General features: G+C 43.0%; 1 pseudogene; it reads right to left on the bottom strand.

The window, feature by feature from the left end:
* Nucleotides 1-395: 395 nt before the first annotated feature.
* Nucleotides 396-5,172, bottom strand: LOC142427694 (mitogen-activated protein kinase kinase kinase 7-like; annotated as a pseudogene).
* Nucleotides 5,173-5,555: the final 383 nt, after the last annotated feature.

Genomic DNA, 5,555 nt, shown 5'->3' with positions numbered 1-5,555 from the left:
TTTCTGATGTGAGAAGAAAACGAAGAAGGAGGAGGAGGACGTGGTGGTGGCAATGTTGGCAGCTCATAGCAGCTAGTTTCGCATACCCCCTGTACCTGTGGGCCTAGCTTTTGTACAATTGGCATGCATATGCAGCTGTAGTTCACTGCAGTTGTTTTGGCATGAAGAACTGCTGCTTATTCAATTTATAGATACCCGTATGTTCTGCAAGGACGGCTGAGTCGTGTCCTCCATGAGAAGAAGAAAATAACCATAGAAACAAAAGCAGCACGTAGAGGCAGTTGGTATTCAGAACCCCGCAAAAAAAAGCAAACACTCATGAACTGCTTGTTATAAGGACATTTAATTCCTTGAAATAAATAACAAAAGGAAAACCAAGTCTCCCTTTGCATATTTTAAAATTGAATCGTCCCACAGAGAATCATGAAGTGCTTTGTCATTTTCGTTGCTGACTTTAGTGGTGTTTTTGCATCGCTGATAGTTTTAGAAAGGACTTCCTTTTCCTCTCCAAGTGTTTCATGTTCCTGTACCAGAGGGGATGTGTTTTGTTGGCCCTCTTCATCCTGGTTCAGTTCTGCAAGTGGTTCTTACTTTCTATGTAATAACAATGCGATTTGGTTGAACTTTCATATATTTGGGGCAATTTTTGAAGACTGTTCAAATGCTCCATGGTTTCTCTGGAGTTTGGGCACATCGCTAGGGGCTGTAGTGAAGCCGCTGCTAGAGAAGCCCTTGGTATAGCTATCTGAACCGTTTGTGACTGTGAAATCATCGGGGGGCCATGGATGACTTTGAGTTGACTTTTCTGAGGATGGTCTGACACTCGGACTCGATGACCTCACTGTATTTTGTTCCAGTAACTGTCAAGTCCTGGATGGATCTATGTCTTGGCTGTGCATTGCCTACTAGCCAATCTCAGGGAGACCCAGAATACTGCCTAATGAAGTGGTTGTACAGGGCCCCGTTAAGACATGGCTCAGCTTACGGGGACAGCTACTCTTGATTCGAATTCAGACATGTCAGCATTCATCCTCACGAACTCACAGACCAGAGGCAAGCTCCCCACACTGCTCCCACAGCAAGTTCCCAAGTTTAAATGTTCAGATTTATTCTGTTGTTTTGCCTGAATTTTCAATAATTTTGCATTCTAAGCGTTTAATGGTATAATTTGTGGCAGGAACTTTGGTAGTAGTGCCGCTTTTATTACTGGTATTTGTAGAAGCGGTGTCCATGAATGAGGTTGTAATGGGGGAAGGAATGAGGCTGTACTGGGGGAAGGAAGTTGCTCTGTCCTTCATCTGAATGGGGGGGGGGGGACTAGAGAGACTCTTGTGCTCCAGGGAAGTACTGAATCATGTGTCACTGTTTTCACAGTTTCCTCCTTAGAAGGGTGCTAAGGAGGATTCCTAGACCAACAACAAATCATCAGGCCCTCCATGGCCTTAGGTAAATTTTTGATCAGTGGTGGTGTAGGATCATTGTGAACAACCTAAATAATATGAAAAGCAGGGCCATCTGTTTCATCAAAAGGTATTTGACGTGTTGTTATTTACTAAAGGAAAATACCCCAGCTAAAGATGTCATGTTTTTCACTGTAATGCTGGAAACACAGGAGCAATGCTGAGCATGGCAATACCAGGAGGGTGGAGGGAAGGTGGTATAGAAAGGGGGAAGCAATTACAAGGATCTACATATAACCTCCTCCCTGGTGGATGGACAACAGTGAAGTGGGTGAAGGGAAACATTGGTCAGTGTAAGATATGACAAAATAATAATTTATAAATTGTCAAGGGTTCATGAGGGAGGGTGAAGTGAGGAGGGAGGGGGGAAATGAGGAGTTGATATCAAGGGCTCAAGTAGAAAGACAACGTTTTGAGAATGATGATGGCAACAAATGTGTGAATGTGCTTGACACCATGGATGGATGCATGAATTGTGATAAGAATCGTATAAGCCCCCAGTAAAATGATTTAATAATAATTTTAAAAGATATTGTTAAAGGAGAAAAGTATGGTTCAGCCAATAAATATTAACTGGGTGACGGAAGAAAACAAACAAACAAACAAAATCGTCAGGTGCCATCCAGGCAGCAGCCCCTGTGTTATTGTTTATGTTTGTCTGAATGTCTCAGGCTGTACTCAAATAATAGATTTTTGGAATTTTCCACAGCTGTGACCACCCCTAGGTTTCAGGTCCCTGTGGATTATAGCTCTGGGTTGCGTGCTATGAAGAGAAAGTACTCCTTGGGAACATTGTCAACAGCACTCACAGTGTGCGTAGCAGCACGGTATGACAATGGTGCAGCACCATGCAAAACCTCCTGTAACAAGCCTCCATCTGCGTGTTTCATCACAGGACACACTGGATTTAAGCGGGCTCCAAACAGCTTTAAAATGGCTCGTCACGTGATAAGTGACGCATCTCTGTCATAAAAGCTTTCTTGTCGGTTCACTTGCTGTTCCCTTAGTAGTGTGCAAAGCTGAGTGGAGAGTGATACCCCTGGCTCTCCGTTTAGCTTTGCACACTGCACCAAGGGCTTCTACAACCTCTTCAACCTCAGTCTCCTTGTGGCTAACCTCTTCTATGTGCTTGCCACTGCTGCGCCTGGCCCCCACGCCTTCATTTTAATCCTGCGAGCTTTATTTCAGACGTCTGACCTCTCAAACTGTGTTTAAAAAAAAAAGGAAAGTGAAAATCATGCTGTTTGAAGTAACTACGTTGATGGTTAGTTATTACAGTGGCAGCAGGAATCATTAGTTATCACTAAGACAGGACTTCTCCAAGAACAGCTCGGTTTCTGACAGCTAGCTGTGTCTCCTCTGTCTGTATGTTCTCGCTGGATGCAGCTCTGATCGCTGGAGCATGGTTACACTGGAGATGAGGCCCGTCTTTGTGGAAGAAGCCAATGTGGTGCATAGCAACAGGCCACTGGGCTCAGTGAAGCAGCAGGAATAGGAGTGAACTCGGGTTGTTGAACACCAGACGTGCCCCTGGAATAATTACGGTGCCGTGGCTGGGAACATTCGAGTGCTAGTTTCCACCGGGTCGATTCTGCTTCATGGCAGCCCTGTGTGTCAGAGCATTACTGTGCCCCATGGAGCTGTCAGTGGCTGCGAGCATTTAATGGTGGATAGCGAGGCCGTTCTGAGATGTCTCTGTGTGGAGTCAAACCTCCAGTCTTTACGTGGCAATGCTCTAGAATGAGTGACTTCTGAGTTCTTGCCCTTCCTATTATTAATGCAAATTGGTGGAACCCACTCCCTAAAGAGCCCCAGTGGGCTTCTAGATAGGCCAGCCCTATCCAGCTGTCTCCCGGGAGAAAGCTGAGATGATTTCCATATATATTTACAGCCTTGGAAAACCTTCAAGGCAGCTACAAGTAAACATGGGCTGGATGGCACTGGGGCTTTTTTTGTGACTCACTGCTATGACCTCAGGCTATTGTGTTATGACATATACTCTTAATGCTTTTAAAATGAAAGTCGGGGTTCTGCAGCCTCTTTTCGTAAAACCTCTCTCTTATTTTTCCTTTATGGATATGTCACCAATTACTGATGACGAACCTCCACTGTGGGATGGTCCTCTGCTTCGTGAGTGTGCAGCTACAGCTAGAGCTCCAGATCAATCTTGAGAGAAAGCAGCTTTTAGCCAGGTTTGCACATGCCAAATTCTACCAATATGACTTCTCACGCACATGATTTTTCCCCACCAGTGAGAATTGCAAGAACAGACCGGAGCTTAAGACCCTGGAAGATGTTGAACAGGGTTGGAGTGTACGCTTGGTGATTAAATAGGCTACAAGGGAGGTTGATACTTTTTGACCTCCTTTTGCTCCCTTTCTTTCTCTTTCTATTGCCCTGGCAGTCATTCCTCTGTCCATTCCCCAGCCCATTGGCACCTCCACGGGAGAAAGAGTTGCCAAGACAGGGCAAACTATAAGTTACATAAGTCATGTTTTACTACTTATCAGTAAGCTGTTGCACAATGTGTGAAAAAGGAAGATTAAACCCATGGTAAGAATTTGAATAGTGTAGATTTTATTTCTTCACGGGATCTGTGTTAGTCTGGGTGGACTAGAGAAGCAAAATCCATAGACCCTCATGTGTGTAAGAGAGCTTTATATACAAGAGCAAGTGAGTATTGAGAGAACATCCCAGCCCAATCCAGATCAAGTGCATAAGTCCGTTACTACCCCATATGCCGATACTAGTCCATAAATTCTCCTTCAGACTCACGCAGCCATGCAATGACGTTGAATGCAGGAAGATCACAGGCCAGTGGGTGGAAAGTCAAGTGGATCCAGTGGCAGTGGAAGCCTCTCAGTGCTGGCATAGATCCCACATGGCTCCTCCAGCTCCCAGGGCTCTGGCTGCATCAGGATAGTTTCATGTGGCTTCTTGTCAGGAATGTCTCACAGGGAGTGGTGTGTCCAGCTCCAATGAACTATTTATCTCCTTAGCATCTCTAAATGGGGTGTTCAAGCTGTGACCTGATCGACAGGCTAAACTCCACCCCCTTCACTCTTAATCCTCTCAAATTGACAACAGATTATTCAACTACCACAGTATCTATATTAATTAAGAATGCAGGATGACTGCTGTGATCATTTGCAATTGACTTTTTTATTCTCTGAGAGAAGAATTTGGTAATTTATTTTTTTAAAGAAGCTTTATTGGCATTTACTTCTTATTGCATACAATTTAATTGTTCAATGATGTTAAGGAGATTCATGTGATCTTCACTACAATACATTTCAGAATGTTTTCTTCCCCTTATCACTGCTATCAGCTCCTGAGTTTCCATTTTCTTCCTAGACAATGATCACGCCAGTGACCGTCTCCACAGATCTACCTATCCTTCATTTCAGATACAGAAAATCATATAAAACACAAAAAATGAAGAATAAATAAAAACAATGACTAGGAAAAATATAGAAAAACCTCAATAGAAAAGAAAACATAATATTAAAAGTTGCAAAAAAGGGAGATAAATTATACCATTTTAATACTATTTTAATATATTTTAATACTACTGCCATAATTAACTTTACAATGCTCTCAGTGTATACCTTTCAATACTACTGCCATAATTAATTATGCCCTCATTAACTATGCCCGCATTAACCATGCCCTCATTAACTATGCCCTCATTAATTACGCCCTCATTAACCATACCCTCATTAACTATGCCCTCATTAACTATGCTGTCATGAATTATGCCGTCACTAACTATGCCGTCACTAACTATGCCCTCATTAACTATGCCGTCATTAACTTTACAATGCTCTCAGTGTATACCATTTCAATACTCCTGCCCTCATTAACTATGCCCTCATTAACTATGTTGTCATTAACTATGCCGTCACTCACTATGCCGTCATTAACTATGCCCTCATGAACTATGCCCTCATTAACTATGCCGTCATTAACTTTACAATGCTCTCAGTGTATACCATTTCAATAATCCTGCTCTCATTAACTATGCCGTCATTAACTATGCCGTCACTAACTATGCCCTCATTAACTATGCCGTCATTAACTTTACAATGCTCTCAG

The sequence above is a fragment of the Tenrec ecaudatus genome, chromosome 15, assembly GCF_050624435.1.
Source record: "Tenrec ecaudatus isolate mTenEca1 chromosome 15, mTenEca1.hap1, whole genome shotgun sequence".
In the NCBI taxonomy this organism is placed as follows: Eukaryota; Metazoa; Chordata; class Mammalia; order Afrosoricida; family Tenrecidae; genus Tenrec; species Tenrec ecaudatus.
The sequence above is the reverse complement of the archived record's forward strand: the minus strand, read 5'-3'. Positions and strand labels throughout refer to the sequence as shown.